The sequence below is a fragment of the Puma concolor genome, chromosome B4, assembly GCF_028749965.1.
Source record: "Puma concolor isolate L17-30 chromosome B4, mPumCon1.1.hap2, whole genome shotgun sequence".
NCBI classification, from domain to species: Eukaryota; Metazoa; Chordata; class Mammalia; order Carnivora; family Felidae; genus Puma; species Puma concolor.
The window spans coordinates 8,681,810-8,700,143 of NC_141673.1; the positions used below are offsets into that span (position 1 = coordinate 8,681,810).

The window sequence follows — 18,334 nt, forward strand, 5'->3', positions numbered from 1 at the left end:
AATCAGGAGGCAGTGCAAGGTAAGGGAAAGACTTTAGGCTCCGGAGTCAGCCCAGCCAGCTCTACCCAGCACACCACGTTGGACACGGGTTCCCCTCCCTGTTTCCTTTGTGTGAAAGAGGGTACCCCATTTTGCTGGGGGCGAGGGACCAGCCTCTTCTGAGAACAGCTGCCAGAGTTCTGACAACACCCTCCTGCCGTCCTCTCTGGGACAGGGGGCTACAAGGACAAGGCAGGCTTGGAACTGCCAGGACCTCTGGCTGCCAGACTGAAGCAAAGCACGAGCCAGCTCAGCCTAGACGTACAGAGAAGGGTGGGGCCCCAGGCTTCCTAGTACACAGGCCGGTCCATCCCTCTATCGGTTTAAAGGTGTGCGCTTGGTGTAGGCTGCCTGCAACTCAGACCCACGATAAGTTTGTGGTAAGGATTACATAGGACACACGTAAAGCACCAAGCACGCTGCTTTATGAATGTCAGGTACTCAACACGGGTGGTGTTTGTGGTGCTACTAAAATCGTTTGGGCACCAGAAATGCACCTGAACCAAGGCATGCACAGTGAGAATAAAGAGGAAAGATGAAATCTCAGAAAGATACTCGTAGAGAAGTATCAAAAGTGCTTGGTGATGGGGCACCGGGGTGGCTCAGTCGGTTAAGCGGCCGACTTCAGCTCAGGTCATGATCTCACGGTTCGTGGGTTCGGGCCCCACGTCGGGCTCTGTGCTGACAGCTCAGAGCCTGGAACCTGCTTTGGATTCTGCGTCTCCCTCTCTCTCTGCTCCTCCCATGCTCGTGCTCTGTCTCTAATTCTCAAAGATAAATGTTAAAAAAAAGGGGGGGGGGGCTTGGTGACTGACTACCTGAGAAAGGTAAGAGAAAAAGAAATGGGTGAGACAGTCATTATCAAAGGAGATGTTTTTGCCCATCAGGGGACATCTGTGAACGTGAGGAAAACCTACTTGTCACAACTGAAGGCACAGGGTACAACTGGCACCTAGTGGGTACAGGCCAAGGATGCTACTCAACACCCTACGATGCCTGGGACTGGCCCCCAAAACAAAGTATTAGCCAGTGTCAAGTGTCCGTTCCAAGGTTTAGAAACTGTGGTCTGAGATGATTTCCAGGTTCCTAGACTAGGGTCACTGGTAAAGACTGGGTTGTCAATCAAGGGGGAGCACCCAGGAGGAAGAACAGAGAGGTCTGGGGCTGGGGGAGGCACAACGCAGGGAATGAGCTCGGCCTGGGATGTGGTAAAACTCGTGTGCCCATTGAGGCGCCCAGACAGACCTGCTGAGTAAGGGCTTGGAAACATATCAGAGGAGAGGTCGAGACGTAACAGGAGTCAGTCTTCAAGTGCCAAGGTAGAATACCAGGTCCCAGGAGTACTGAGTTTCTCCAGGGAGCATGAGGAGAGGATGGCAAAGGACAGGTCCGAGGATGATATAAATCTTAGCAAATCATGGCATATAAAACCATGACATCTTCCTTATAATTAATTGAGTTAACGTCTAGGACAGATGCATATGAAAGGACGCTTGTTACCAACAGTATGTCAACAGTTCCCAATCCTCGCCTTTATTTACAACTTTAACACCACCTCAACTGCAGTAAGGAGGAACACGGAGGAAATGTCCAACTCATCTACCTGTTTTAACCACTGAAAGCAATGCCTGACAAATGCCAGAGAAAATAATTTTGACCAAAGTGCTAGTAGTGCCCGGTAAATCTGGAAGCAAGATGGAGTCACAAACTCTCTTATCACTTTTAAGCAAAGACTGTCCAAGACACACATCTTCAAAGCTATTTTATAAAGATAAAACTCTGTATGTTCAGCAAACAACATTAATGGGCTTGCAGGGGCGGGGGGTGGGGAACAGTGCTGGGTGTTAGTTCGGGAGAACAATGATCAGTATCTACGTCCCCACAGTATGTCACGGAGGACAGGGCGTCTTTATGCCCGCGGTCTTGTCCCACTTGACTGTCGGATCCGTGCAGCAAAACAGTCACACGGGTACTGTCATCTCTGCTTTATAGTCGAAGAAACCATTTCAAAGATTTCTGTGATTTGCCCATGCTCACAGAACTAGTTAAAGGGCAGGGAAGGAGGACATGCCCTGTGAAACCCGAGAGGCACACAGGAAGCAGGGAGGAGTATCTGGCCCCTGCTTCATATATGAAAATAAGGGCCAGGCCTTGGGTTCTAGTATCATTCCCATTTTAAAGTGAGAAAACTGAGGTTCAGAGACTTTAAGTAAATTACAAAGTTTTACACATAGTAAGTGGCAGAGCTGAGTCTTAAACCTAGGTCTGTCGATGCCCAAGCCCAAGTTCTTAATTTATTCTTTGTCTTTTGTTTAATGCTGAATTTTCCAGATTGTTTTGGTAAGATGAAGGTTTGGGCTGTTTCTACTGCCAGCCAGATGGCTACATGTCCAAACAGGCTGGAAGAAAGGAAAGCTGGGTCTTTTTATTTTGTTATTACTCTCTATTAAGTATATGATTTGGATAGAGAGGGGCCAGCGTAAGCTGTCATTAAAGCCTCTGTGCTCGAGAACTTAGGGGGAAAGTGAATGTTCTAAAGGAAGGCTGCGATCAACATAGACTACAATAAACTGGGGCTCTCTTAGTCAGCTACTCACATTTTGAAGTCTTATCAATAGGAGATTAGGGACAGAAACATTAAATGGCTGACACGTTGAAAGAGAACCTAATGTGGGAAAGAAACATTTTTCCATCTGGCTCAATTACTTACATGCCAAGAAAAAAGAAAATGAAAAGGAGCTGGGAATGTTGCTGCTGTGCTAAACATGTGAATATGCTTTCACATGCCACCAAACCCCCCTTTAGCCAGCTCTTCGAACACAATGTCACGTCTGCAGCAGCAGAAGCTTTCCCAATGCCAAAGTCATGGGACAAACAAAGATCCCTGGGCCTGCCTTTTCCTTCTCCCTGTTTCAAGCATCTCTCATCTACAAAGAATTCAAAACACATGTAAAAATAAGTATTTAGTACTTGAATTACTTTTTGGATGAAGACTTGACATTTCTGTTATTCTTCTAGTCTTAATAACAATAAAACTTCTGGGGATAATTTTTAAATAGTTTTTATTGTTAAATATTTAGTGCACACAAAAGAACACCCATGTACCCACCACTCAGTTAAAGAATGAAACCTTCCCAGTACCCAGAGCTCCTTGTATCCCTCTATGACCCCACCCCTTTCTACCCCATGAGTTAACCACCCCTCAACTAAAGGCCTGTCAACCCCTAGCTTTACCACAAAATGCTTTAGAGCCTAAACAATCTATTTTTTGTTTTATGCATTTTTATAAATGGATTCATACTATTTTATTCTTCTGTGACTTGCTTTTCTCACTCAATACTATGTCCCTGAAATTAATTTATGTTGTGTTACAGTTCATTCATGGAAATGCTGTACAGAGTTCCACTGTTAACGTACCACAACATATTTATGCATCTTTCTTTTGATGGACAGTTAGGTTTCCAATTTGAATGACGGCACACAATTGTCGCTGTAACATCGGGTACCCGCCTCCTTTACAAACATATGTACAAGAGTTCTTCAGTGACGTGGGTTCTTAAAGACAACTCGAACTGCTGGGTCACACTGTCCATGTTTTCCACCTCCACTCATATTGCTACATTATTTTCCGAAGTGATGAGTACAATTTATGCTCTCACCAGAAGAGTATAACAATTCCTGTTGCCCCATATCCTCACCAATTCTTGGTACGGTATTTTCCAATCTTTTAATTTTTGCTAATTTGAGGAATACAAAATGGTATCTCATTGTGGTTTAACTTGCATTTCCTTGATTACTCATTAAGTTGCACCCCCCCCCCCACATTTATTGGCCATTTAGGTTTTTTTCTGCTGTGAAATTCATGTTATTTTCCTACTAGGTCTTTTTCTTATCAATTTGTAAGAGTTCTTTATGAATTCTGGATACAAATCCTTTCTTGATATTATGCACTGAAAATATTTTCCCTTTAGTGTAGACACTTTCATTATAGTGTCATTTAATGAAGTTCTTAATTATAAAAAATATGAATGCATCAACATTTTCATTCATGATTTGTGCTTTTGCATCATGTTTAAACATCCCCATCCCAAGATCATAAATATTCTATATTTGTTTCTGTAAGTATTAAATCTTTCCATATTTCTATGAATCCATTTGGTATTTATTTTTGTATATAGTTTGTCTGATTTGATCCTTACACACAGAGGGAAAATGATCATGTAAAAATGGAGGCAGAAATTGGAGCATTACAGCTACACGCCAAGAAACCCCAAGTATTGCCAGCAAACACTGGAGGCTAGGAAGAGACAAGGAAAGATTCCCCCTGTTGCCTTCTAGAGAGAGCCTGACTCTGCCAACACCTTGATTTCGGACTCCCAGCCTCCAGGAATGTGGGAGTGTAAATTTCTGATGTTGTAAGTTACCCAGTCTGTGGAATTCTGTTGTGGTACCCTAATCCAATCACATGGAGTGTCCCAGCACCTTTTGTTTAAGAGTCCATCCTTTCCTCTGTTAACCTGCAGTGTCAACTGCCACCTTTCCCTACTGATTGGTAAGACCGGTGCTGTCACAGATTCCATACACATGTGGTCTGAATCTAGGCTTTCCACTCCCGATCTATCCATGCAGTTTTACAACACTGCCTTACTTCTACAGCTCTGTGTTAAATCAGGGTAGGGTAAGTCCTCTTGCTATTTCTGTCCTTCCCTCTTCCGTATAAATTGTAAATCAGCTTATCAAGTTTCAGAAAAAATTATTGGCACTTAAAAAAAAGGAAAGAAAAGCTGGGATTCTTACTGGAATTGCTTTGAATTTAAATGCCAATTTGAGGAGAAATGACATTTTCATCCTTTTTTAAGTTTTTTTTTATTTTTAAGTAATCTCTCCACCCAACGTGGGTGGGGCTTGAACTCACGGCCCCAAGATCAAGACTCACATGATATTCCAACTGAGCCAGCTTTCCAAATTTCTAGGTGCCCCAGAAATCACGTCTTTAAATTACTGAGCCTTCTTACCAAGTCATGACAGAGCTCGATGCTTATTTAGGTCTTATTTAAATGTCTCCTAATATTTTCTCCCATAGAGGCCTTGTTAGGTTTAGTCCCCAAATTCTTTCATTTTCTGTTGCTACTCTAATGATACTTAAAAAAACAAAAACAACTATGATTCTTTTTTTTTCTTCTCTTTTTATTTGAGAGAAAGAGAGAGACGGAGACAGAGAGAGAGAAAGAACAAGCAGGGGGAGGGGCAGAGAGAATCCTAAGAAGACTCCACACTGTCAGAGCAGATCCCAATGTGGGGCTCGATCCACGAACTGCAAGACCATTACCTGAGCCGAAACCAAGAGTCAGATGCTTAACCAACTGAGTCATCCAGGCACCCCTAACAACTATTACTCTTAAACATAAAAAAGATGAAATGCTGATCTTTAGAAACAGTTCCTAGTCATATATTCATGGCCAGTAACCTCTTCACTGACCATCTCATACAGAAGTCAGACGTTTTAATAATGATATTAATCTACTATTTTAGTGCTCATTATGTGTTGGACACTGCCCTAAATATGTAATCCTCATGCCTCTGAGGTAAATTCTATTAACCTCATTCTACAGGTGAGGAAACAGCTGAGGACCCAAAGAGGTGGCTCTGGAAATAAAAATCAGTATTTGGCTCCACTGCATAATTTTTTTTTTTTAAGTTTATTTATTTTGAGAGAGAGCGCGTGAGTGGGAGAGGGGCAGAGAGGGAGAGAGAGAGACTGTTAAGCAGGCTCCGTGCTATCAGCACAGAGCCTGATGTGGGGTTTGATCCCACGAACCAGGAGATCATGATCTGAGCAGAGATCAATAGTTGGACGCTTAACCAACTGAGCCACCCAGGCACCCTGCACTGCCTAACTTCTTAAATACTATTGTATTGTCCCCTTGTATTGTGGTAGATGACAACAGTAAAATCCACCTTAACTTCAGAATCCAAGAAGAATAATTATTTTCTAATAATCAAAATCCCCTTAGGCTGCCCAAATTCACACGGGTTCTCCAAATCAAAATAGCACTGACACTGCATTCAGGGATTCAAAACTACTTTTCTAATTTAGAAGAAAATACTCTCTAGGTGATAAATACCCAACACTTTTAATAATGATATTTAAAAAAAATTAAATCCTATAGTAAACCAAGAATGTCACAAAAGCTGATATTTACTTATTTCTGTTTGTTACAATGGTAATTTTCAGATAATTACTCAATTACTTAAATATTCTCAATGTTTAAATGTCAATTTTCAAATTAATGACTCACTTTCAAGTAATGGACCTCACTCAGACCCTAAAGCTTCTAGGTTGATGGTTATTACTACTTCTGTGGGCACACCAACATCTGACTAATCTTGTGCTTTCGGTGATTACATTACTGCTTTGCGTGTAAATTCTTTCTTAATATATTAGTCACAGAATCAGCATATTCAGAGTACCAGTCATCTTTTGACCTCTAGTCAATACCAAAGGATTCTTTTTAATTTTGATGAATACAAACATGATCTCACCTTACGTTAACAAATAATCTATGAACGAACCTCTACTTATTTAATTATTTTTGTGTTCTACAATGCTACAAATACTTACTAAACTTCTTCTAAGCACTTGGCGTATATCATTGAACACAACAACCACTGACAATTTTCCCTATGAGAACAAGCCAACCAATTGAAAAAAACAGGCCCAGCACCTTCCAGGTGTGGTTCCGGAGTGGCTGGGAATAGCAGATCAGCCTATTAGATCACATGTGTGGAATACATCTGAAATTAAAACCATCGTCAAAATTAATGTATGTGAGGCAAAGTACCCTTTGCCTGCATACGGTTTTCAAAATGGGTACGTGGAACAATGCTGACTGGTAAGATAAAAATGCATCAGTACTTTCAATATAATAACTGCAAGGGTCTCCTTAATATCAGTAATTTCGCTGGATGAAAGAAAATAAAGATTAAAAACCAACGGCCTTTTTCCTATGCCCAATTCAGTGAACTGTAGGCATCCCTACAAAACCCCTGTAATTGGCAACTTATTAAAAAAAAAAAAAAAAAGCAGTGGCAGTGGCCGCAGAGAGAGAACAATAGCAGGTTGGTGTAAGTATAGCAGGGCTTCTTGATAGCCCCAGGCGGCTCTGCAGCTGCTCTGCAGTCAATTATTCTCACAAAAGAGCATCCACGAGGCCAGGTAGCCCCCGGGTTGGTTACACAAGTTCTCATTCAGAGATACATCGTGCTTACAAATAGTGGCACAAGCAATAAAACCCAAGTTCCACAAACTGCTTTGCAACACATACAATTTACTCCAGCTAATCACTTGGAGGCTTTTTCTGAATACGGTGGAACAGAGGAAGCAGAAGGGCAGGTCAACAGCCAGCAAGATGTACACTGCCCAGGTTCCACCAGCCCCTAGGAACCAAAGCAGCAGTAGGTGATTCTGGATGACTGCCCCTGGACACTGACCACAGCATCTTCAACCAGGAGGAAAAGAATTGAACCTGAGTTCCCACTTTACCCTAATGGTCTGTGAATAAGTAGCAGACTCTCAGGTTTCACAGAACGGACCAAAATTTGCATTAGAAGATCCTGCCCCACGCCTGGGTGGCTCAGTCAGTTGAGTCTCCGACTTAGGCTCAGGTCATGATCTCACGGTTCGTGAGCCCCGCATCGGGCTCTGTGCTGACAGCTTGGAGCCTGGAGCCTGCTTCGGATTCTGTGTCTCCCTCTCTCTCTGGCCCTCCCCTGTTCGTGCTCTGTCTCTGTCTCAAAAATAAATAAACATGAATTAAAAAAAAAAAAAAAAAAAAAGAAGATCCTGCCCCATACGTCCTTCTTATAATTAAACCACCAAGAACCCACAGAGACTAAAATACAGTACCAATGGCTTATAAAATACAAAGACTAGATGTTCACAGTCCCTAAAAGCTTAAAGAGGGGCGCCTGGGTGGCGCAGTCGGTTAAGCGTCCGACTTCAGCCAGGTCACGATCTCGCGGTCCGTGAGTTCGAGCCCCGCGTCAGGCTCTGGGCTGATGGCTCGGAGCCTGGAGCCTGTTTCCGATTCTGTGTCTCCCTCTCTCTCTGCCCCTCTCCCGTTCATGCTCTGTCTCTCTCTGTCCCAAAAAATAAATAAAAAACGTTGAAAAAAATTAAAAAAAAAAAAAGCTTAAAGAGATGTGGCAATATATAAAGACAGTTAATGCATTTTGCTCAAAATTTTGTATTATAATATTTCTTTTCTTTTCCTTTCTTTCCCTTTTGTTTATGGTAGGGGTGAGTAGTAGAGGGCTGAAGAAGGCAATGCTATTTGGGTAGAAAGAGGGCAAGAAGGAAAACTGAGGAAGAAATGGAAAGGAGAGAGAGACACATCATAACGGGCAAAAGAGACAAAGTAAGGGTCCACCCCACAACTAACACTCCTTCTGGATTCTAGATCACTGCACCCTGCAGAAAGATGGGGCCAGAATTTTCAGCAGTTTCTGGAGGCACTTCTCGGCTGCACCTGCCATGTGGCAGGAAATGAAAACAAAACATACAATCGCAGAAGCAGAAGGCCTCACCACATGAAAATGTTCTGACGGCTGAACCTAAGGCTATATAAAGAAGATACCAGGTCTCAAAAGTTCACCTCAAATGCAGAACTTACTGTAACTGTAAAGATTTTCCATAAGTGGCACTGATCAAAGTAATCATTAAAGAATTTATTGGGCTCTCTTTCCAATTTTGTCTCTTTCACTGCACACTTGTAGATTTCTGCATTCTTATGACATACCTGAAAGAGATCAAAGTAGAACCAAAGGGTATTCTCACGAAGCTGATATCTATGATGGAAGGGCAAAGATGGGATTGATGGTCAATCCAAAGATGGACTGATAGAAAGTGGAAGGTGGTTTATATAGCCAGAAGCAATCCTGATGGGAATCCATTAAGGGGGTGAGGCAGACCCTGGGCAGGGGGGAAAACCTGGCATGTTGTGACATGTGAAGTCTTTGTGATGCACTAGAGTGTCTGACACCTGGCTGGGAAGCACCAACAGCACAGGACTGAAAATGGGGTTTGTTCTGAGCTATCGGTGAAGTTTGTTAAACAACACAGTAAACACCAATAATTAGTTCTCTCCACTTAACAAGACAGGTTGACAATCAGTGGCCACCATTTTTTGAAACCTGCTAGTAAGCTAATGCCAAACTGAAGCCTCTTCCACACACACACACCTTGGCCTCATCAGTCTCAGCCAACGAATGGGCCTGATGTCCTCCTCACTAAATTCAAAAGTATGTTAAATCAAAATGTCAGTGAAAATCTGGGCAAGAAAGGCTACCAAGAAAAGACATCAGGAGTGTAGAAGACAGGATGGAAGCAACGCTGAGGGGCTATAACTTTTGAGATATGTAGCAGTACCAACTCCCAGATGGATAATCAGAAAAGCAGAGTACCTCCCACCTGCAATGTCCCCCCTCCAATATTCTACTCAGGCCACGCCTATTCCTATTCCAGTAGGCTTTCTATGCATGAGCCCCGCCCCTTCAACACATCTGCAAGAACCTGAGGTCCCTATGGGCCAGAGATGTGGAGGAAACATTTTGGTCTTCAGAAAGCTATGAGGGTGACTAACCAACAGTGTGAGCTACCCATCTGCAAACTGAGAAACACGTCATTCGCCATCTTGAAGCAATACATAAATTAGATTGAACTTTATTAAAAATTTTTTTAATGTTTATTTATTTTTGAGAGAGACAGAGAGAGAGAGAGGAAGGGGAGCATGAGCAGGGGAGGGAAAGAGACAGGGAGACACAGAATCCGAAGCAGGCCCCAGGCTCTGAGCTGTCAGCACAGAGCCGGACGCAGGGTTTGAACTCATGGACCGCAAGATCATGACCTGAGCTCAAGTGGGATGCTTAACCGACTGAGCCACCCAGGTGCCCCACAACCAGGTTAAATTTTTAAAAATGATGGTCTCCTTTTGAAAGACAGACACCCTCTGCTTCACAATTTCCAACCATATCTTTCATCCTACATGAGTTTATATACACTTACAGGTAGCAATGGTTCATTTACATTTCCTCACTGAGTGCAGAAAAATCACAATCTATTTGCAATTACAATCCCCTAAAAATAAGTTATGTGATTCTTTCAAATGTGAAAGGTAACAAGTGGAAATATTCTTGTTAAAACTTATAATAGAAAGTTGGTCATTTGTAAAATAGATATGCCAGAGGCAAAAATGAAAAAAAAAAAAAGTCATTTGGAGGTTTTAAAAGCCTACTTTGGTTTCTAAAGCAGCATTTGTAGCAGGGCATATTGGAATATAAACATCAAATTAAGTGACTTTAACTAAACTAGAACAAGTACAAATTCTCTGACTTTCAAAATCCATCAGGCAAATTTTCAAAGCCTCATATACATGATTTTCTTGGCTTATACTACTTGAGACAAAAGTAACTTGACATTTCTTAGTGATTTACATTAAATGATCCTTCCAAACTTCGGCAAAACTCATCTAACTATTCTAAAATTATATGATTTGATGGGCGCCTGGCTGGCTCTGTCGGTAGAACATGCGACTCGTGACCTTGGGGTCGTTGAGTTCAAGCCCCACGTGGGGTATAGAGTTTACTTAAAAATAAAATCTTTTTAAAAATATTGTATTATTTGAACACGGGCAAATTTCCACACAGAAACGTTAGTAGACCAACACTTGAGCAGAGACAAATCTAGAATGAAACCAATATTTCATATTCCATTATTGCTCAAGGTCCAGCTGTATTTAGTAAGACCTGCAGACAAGTGTCCCCCGCTGTGTGGTGTTTTACTTCACTCTTACAAATCCGCTAAAAGCAAAACTTTATAATAGAAAGGTAACCAAGGATGTTTTAAAGTTTCCAAAGCTAAGTATGCAAAAATATGTTCAGGGCAACTTTTTTTTGTGAGGGGGGGAAGGGGCAGAGAGAGAGGGAGAAAGAGAATCCAAGCAGGTTTAATTTAAATTAAGGACTGTGTCTTCTGATTGCTGACCATTGTAATTCCTAGGAATGCAGCGTGCCTGGCACATCATAAATATCAATATAACCTACAATATATATTCTATATACATCCACATACATAAATAAAATACCTAGAAGAATATGCATTAGTTGTTAACAGTGGTAGCTCCAGGGAGTAGGACTGAGGTCAGGTGGGGAGGGATCTTAAAATGAGAAATGGGGGAACTGTAATTTTATATACTTACCATGATTTAAATGTTAGGCAAGAATATTACTTTTTAAATTCTTTTTAAATTCTGAAATGATTTCAGACTTCCAGAAAAGTTGCAAATATGGTACAAAGAATTCTTTGTCAGTCTCACGTTTCATCATCCCAAATACTTTAATACACGGTTTTCTTTAAAAAAATTTCTTCTATGTAACTGCCATACAAATATCAAAATCAGAAAACTAGCACTGATTTGTTACTATCATTACATCTTCAGGCCCTGTTCCAGTTTTGCCACCTGTCCCAGCAGTGGTCTTTACAGCAAAAGGATCAGTTAAGAAACATGGCATTAGTTGACATGTCCCTTTAGTGTCTCTCAGTTTGAAATGGTCTTGCTTGGACTTCGCATGGCTTTGAAACTTTTGAAGATGATTGCAGGCTATTTAGTTTGTAGAATGTCCCTCAAATTGGGTGTGTTTGATGTTTCCTCGGAGTTTAGATTCAGGTCAATGCACCTCGGCCTGAGCATCACCGAAGTGATGCTGTAGTCTCACTGCATCCTATCATGTGATACAATTTCAACGTGTCCCATTTTGGTGAGATTCACTCAAATCACTTGCTTAAGGTAGTCTATGCCAGGCCTCTCCACTGTACTCTCTTTCCTTTTTGTATTCAATGGGTGGTTTGTGGGAAGGTACTTTTCAATTATCCATTCCTTGAACTCTGAATTTATTTATAAGCCATACATAGGTTACATTGTGTGAGAACCCTTAGTTTTCTCTTTTCAACAGTTTTTTTTTTTTTTAAATAATGTTTATTTTGAGAGACAGTGAGAGTGAGAGAATGGGAGAAGGTCAGAGAGAATCCCAAGCAAGCTCCACTTTGTCAGTGCAGAGCCCAACGTGGGGCTCGATCTCACACACTGAGAGGTCATGACCTGAGCTGAAATCAAGAGCTGGACACTTAACCGACTGAGCCACCTAGGTGCCCCTCTTATTTAACAGGTTTTAATCAATGACTTTGACATCTTAAATTCTGATAATCAAATTATCCCAAATTTGGCCAGTGGAACCCCTTCGAACTGCCTTCTGGGTCCTTTTGAAGTGTCTCCATCATTCTACGAAGACATCTTTGCTTTTTAGCGTAAGATATTCCAAGTTCACTTTGAACTTTTCTGCTCTAATCCTATAATCAGCCATTCTTCAAGAAGCTGGGGTTCCTTTTAGTAGAAAATGGTATTTAGAAGCCAAGATCTGGGCACGTGATGTGCTCACTGCTATTGGGATGCCGCTGCTCCCAGGCACTCTAACTCCTCTCTATGGAAAGAGCTAAGAAATGTATGTATGCATGCATGTATTTATAGACATGCATTTTACATCTATAGTATTTCTATATTTATTAGTACTTCTTAAAATCCATGAGTTCACACTAACATTCTGATTCCAATCTAATATCACAGGGTTTATGCTAGTTTTCTCCCTTTCAGTATCTGTAACTCTCTTCTCTGACAGACTTGCTCGCTCCCATTATCCTTAACATACCTATCTGAGCAATCTTTCCATATTTTTTTTTTTTAATTTTTTTTTTTCAACGTTTATTTATTTTTGGGACAGAGAGAGACAGAGCATGAACGGGGGAGGGGCAGAGAGAGAGGGAGACACAGAATCGGAAACAGGCTCCAGGCTCCGAGCCATCAGCCCAGAGCCCGACGCGGGGCTCGAACTCACAGACCGCGAGATCGTGACCTGGCTGAAGTCGGACGCTTAACCGACTGCGCCACCCAGGCGCCCCAATCTTTCCATATTTAACCAATCTCCCAGTGCTGCTGCCACTCCAGTCCTGTGACTGGAGTACCTGTCTCACCTCTCTTTGGCTCTGATACAACACACCAGTGTCTCCCTGTATGTGTAGGCCTCCTCATCCTACTTGGGCTGTGACACCCTTGGCCAGGCCACCACCTACCTTCTCTGTCTACCTATAGGCCTCACGACTGAATTGTTCAGGAAGGAGAAGATAAAGAGAAAAATACTTTAAAAATTAAATGTTTAAAAATATATTTAAAAAAAAATGGTACCCATTAAATTGGAACTTGTTACAATTCAGACAGCCAAGCTGAAGTTCACTTTTGCATCACCTATGAAGAACAGGTTTGTTAAGTAAATTAATAGCGTAAACAAGCTTGTAACCCAGATGTTTAACCTACTTAAGAAAACTAATTGTTTTCAAGCACTTTAAAATCAGTGGGCATGTACTTGCCTTTAATTATTGTCTAATTACAAATGATTTCTATTTTCTTCATTATGGCTTTGATAACTCCTCTATTTGATTACACTTTAAGAAGTACTACTTAAACTTTATCAAGTTAAAATGCTTTCTAAATGTCTTTATTAACCAATTTGGCTTTTATTTTTAAAGTTTATTTATTTATCTTGAGAGAGAGAGGGAGAGAGAGCATGCGCAGGGGAAGAGAGGGGCAAGAGAAAGGGAGAGAGAGAATCCCAAGCAGGCTCCATCCACACTGCTGGAGAGGAATCCAATGCAGGGCTTGATCTCATGCACCATGAGATCATGACCTGAGCTGAAATCACGAGTCAGATGCCCAATGGACTGAACCACCGACACCTTTTTAAATGAATCATCTGAAATCAGGTTTTAATCATTCACACTGATTTCTCTTTTTTAGTTAACCTATCATGCTGCTCAAAAAGAAAATGCCTTCCTTTGGAAGAATCTATCACGGGTATGGAGTGAGATACGGATGGATGCGTGTACTCGCTTTTTTCCCCCTTCTTGCCAGGGGGGCAGTTGAATTCGGCATATTTTTCTATAAGAAACAGCCTTTTCTCCACTACTAAAAACCAGCTGTAACCTTTAGCTCATCATAGAACATCACCAAGACAGTTAGTGTGGCCTGAGGGTAGCCCCGATGTGATCCCCAAGTTCAACTGGAGCCCCAGCAGGTGAGGATGGTGGGGTTGCCAGGGCTCAGAAATGCGAGCCGACTCCCCACCCCCACCCCCTGGCCTTGCCTTGCCTTCATCTCCTTGGGTGAAGGCTGGCACAGCAATGGCTGCCCCCTCCACCTGGGCAGTGGTGTGTACCAAGCCAGCTGGGTGGGTGTTGGTGGTGGGGCCTCACAGTGCCCGGGAGGAGATGAAGTTGGAGGTTTTCCTTATGTTAAACTACGTGTAGGGTTAAATTAATACATACATACACAATAAATAAAGAAAAAGAGAGAAAACAAAACCAAAACCAAAATGTCTTTCAGTGGCCACCCAGGACTGCCCCTAAAAGCTCCCGCTCTGCGTGTCATCAGTACTTGCCTCACTGTCCTCCGTTACTTGCTACGGGTGCAGGGCTGAGGACCCCCATGAAGCTATCAGTTCCCATCATTTGAGTCCATATTTTATTTAAGACATTCTACTTTATAAAATAGGGATTCACCCGATTACCAAATTAGTCTGCACTGAATTTCTGAAGGCTTAGGAAGAGAAGCCATTCTGGAGTTACAGCCTCTAGTTCCTCCAACATCCTTGTTTATGTGGCCTCAGACCAGTTACCAACTGGTGGAGACAACTCTCCACATCTGGTTGTCAGGAGGACTAAGTAAGGCAATGGGAAGTACTGGCTACAGAATAGGCACTTCATGAATGTGAGTTCATGATCTCCATCCCCACCCCACTCGTAGCTTCACAGAAAAACATGGTTAGCATTCAGAGCAGCCTTTTCCAATTCTGTCACACACAACCTCAGAGAGAACCTATAGAAGAACATGGGTCATAGTTGCCAGCTTCAACTGTGTCTATCACTGCCCCTGACCAAAAGAAGGGAAACATGAAAAAATCACCAGCAAGAGTTCTAGGGCCTAAAAATGAGCAATCAATTTATCCCCTGCTCAGGAGAATAGTATCAGTATTCATGGGGGAAAGAAATGAGAAATAAATATAGTCTGTATTTTCTATTTTGACTTCCAAATAAAGGTGCCAACTAACCCTAGAGACCCCAATTAATCCTGGCCTGAGAGTTACCTGATTTTTGCCTAACCAGCTCTGTCAAGTCCCAGTGACTAAATATCAGGATTTACTAGCTGATAAAAGAAGATCATGGCTGGCTCAGTCGGTTAAGCATCCAACTTTGGCTCAGGTCATGATCTCCCGGTTCATGGGTTCGAGCCCCATGTTGGGCTCTATGCTGACAGCTCAGAGCCTGGAGCCTGCTTCAGATTCTGTGTCTCCCTCTCGCTCTGCCCCTCCTCCACTCACGCTGTCTCTCTCTCTCTCTCAAAAATGATTAAATGTTTTAAACAATTTTTAAAAAAGATGTTATCAAAAATCCATTAGAGGTAAGCAATTTTAAACACCACAGGTGTCAATAATGTGATGCACTATGGCTAGCCTAGCAGTGTGTTTAAAACAAAAAAAAACAAAAAGAGGGGCACCTGGGGGGCTCATTTGGTTAAGTGTCTGACTTCGGCTGCCTCAGGTCATGATCTCACGGTTCTTGGGTTCAAGCCCTGCTTCATGCTCTGTGCTGACAATGTGGAGCCCTGGAGCCTGCTTCAAATTGTGTCTACCTCTCTTTCTGCCCTCCCCCTGCTTATGTGCTCTCTCTCAAAAATAAATAAACTTTAAAAAACCAAACCAAAACGAAAACCCAAAAAACTAAAAAGATGGGATGTCTGGGTGGCTCAGTTGGTTAAGCATCCAACTCTCAATTTCCAATCAGGTCGTGATCTCCCAGTTGTGAGATCTAGCCCTGTGTGGGGCTCTGTGCTGAGGATGGAGCCTGCTTAAGATTCTCGCTCTCTGTCTCTGTCTCTCTCCCCGCCCCCCTCGCCCCGCACCTCTCCCTCTATCCCCAGCTCATGCTCTCTCTCTAAAAAATAAAAAATTAAAATTAAAAAATTTTAAACAGAATAAAAAACCCAAGAAGACAAAGAGAAAGAAAAAAAAAATACTCTTCCCCAGCAGGGAACCAAGCAGAACCACAAAGGTCCTAATACATAAGACATTTCAAACACATGTCCTCAACATAAAACACTAGGATCAGGGGGAAATCTAAACATTGCCAGCAAATAATGTCACATGATCTATTTTTCTGTATATTCAGTATTTGAAATATCAAATGCTTTTGGCATGTAAAATTATGTGGTTTTGGTGTGTCATTTCTTTTAAAATCTTGAAAATTTGTTTACATTGAAGAAATGGAAGATACAATGGCATTCCTTCCAAACTGCCTCAAGAGCAAAGCCAGATATTAAAAGATACCACCAACACATTGTTGCCTCCACAAATAATCCCTCCTTCATAGAGAAGGATAAAGGGGTCCACGTGTTCCATTTGCAAAGCCTCTGTGCTTCCTAATAGCCTCCAAGCAAAGGTCGAAGAGCATCTCCCTTGGATTTGCATAGCACCCAGACTCTGAGTGACAGGTCATAGACCCCAGGGCCAGGGGCTAAATTCCTCACCCAACACAAGTCCAACAGGTTACCCAGAGGAGCCTATGTAACCTGAAACAGGAGGGGACTCTCCCCAAGAAGAGAACACAGTCCTGTTGGTCAAACTACGAACTGTAAAGTCTTCTCTAACTGTGAAATAGTCTTTGTTTCCTATTGAAGGATGTTGGGGCATGAGGAAGGCAGGTGGAAAAAAACAGAGTTCTACATAAAATATACTGTTGCCTAAAAGACACATACTTATTTTTAAAAAGGGAGGCAACAGTCCACAGCACCCTTCCATGCCACCTATTTCTCCTCGAAGGAAGGGGGGTGGCACAGCAACTTCAGGAAGCTATTGCAGGAGCCTTGGGCTCCTGCTCAGGCAGTAGGACAGAGTGCACCAGCAGGCTGCCTGGGCCACTTCCTACCTGTGTAACCTTGGACAAGACACTCAACCTGTCTGCGCTTAGCTTGAAAAGTCTTCATGAAGACTCACGAATTAACATATGTAAAGCACTTAAGAACAGTGTGCCTGGTATTCCTTACAGGAAACACAAAGCAAGTAATTTTATCTTTCTGTTATTGTTATTTTTTTAACATAATCTCTATACCCAACATAGGGCTCAAGCTTACAACTCCGAGACCAAGAGCTGTGTGCTCCACGGACTGAGCCAGCCAAGAGCCCCTCTTTCCTTTCTAACACAGAAGTTCTCACCTCCTCCAACCCAGACCCTCTCTTTCCCTATTCTTGCAAGTCATTTGCCACACACTAGTTTTATCTTACTCCCAACTCAGCCTGAACTCTCAAACATTTGCCAGCATTCCTCCTGAAGACTTCACCTCCGGTTATCTCACACTACCTATCTAGGCTAGTCCTCACTCAGCCTCAGACGAACCCTAACCAACTGTGTTCTTCACCTTGACTTGCTGGAAAATGCCGGCAAGGCCAAAGATCACTGCAATCACAAATGAAGAAGGCTCTTCTCTCTCAGCTAAGCCCTGAGAGCTGGTAGATGTTTCTTTCGGTCATTTTCTTCCTTTTGTTTGGAGGTGGGGGTGGGAAGACTGTTCCAAGTATTTTATTGCTCATTAGGCTCCTTTTTCTGCTCAGACTTCATCTTCTATTTTATAGAGAGGAGTGACTCCCATTCAGAGGTGAATGTCTCTCAGGGGAACTCCCTCAAATCTTTCTATTTCCAAATTTACTCTTCCCTCTCCAAGGCTAACCTGTCACATATACAGCAAATCTCTTCCCACACCCCGGACCCTCTCTTCCCAGACCCTCCCTCCCGTGTTCAAGTCAACTAACCGTATCAAATGCCTACTGAGTACCAAGGTCAGTCCATGGATGGTGAGGATACAGAGCTCATCCTATACTTTCAATCGTTATCTCTCTACTTGCTCCTTTCCCTTAGCCTTCTGATTCATGCTTTAGAATGTAAGCCCTACAAGGACAGGGCTTTTTATCTATTTCGTTCACTGTTTTATCCCTAGAGACTAGCATAGCTCTTAAAACAAACACATAAATAAGGCACTCAATACGTATTTGTTGAGTTAACCCAAGTCATGCTTGATTCATGTATTCATTCAGCAAATGCTCTCGGAAAAGCAAAAAAACCAAATAATCTGACTAAAAATGG

At 42.3% G+C, this 18,334-nt stretch overlaps 1 protein-coding gene across 8 annotated transcripts in view; it reads right to left on the reverse strand.

The window, feature by feature from the left end:
* TNRC6B (trinucleotide repeat containing adaptor 6B) overlaps nucleotides 1-18,334 on the reverse strand; it is a 259,643-nt gene that overhangs the window by 110,422 nt on the left and 130,887 nt on the right. The window contains exon 1 of one of the 8 annotated variants that reach the window (XM_086712202.1): nucleotides 8,838-12,817. The exons of the other annotated variants lie outside the window; for them this stretch is intronic. The gene's annotated coding sequence lies outside the window, so the exon portion shown is untranslated. Of the gene's footprint in view, nucleotides 1-8,837; nucleotides 12,818-18,334 lie in introns of those variants that run through there. 8 annotated transcript variants of the gene reach the window in all.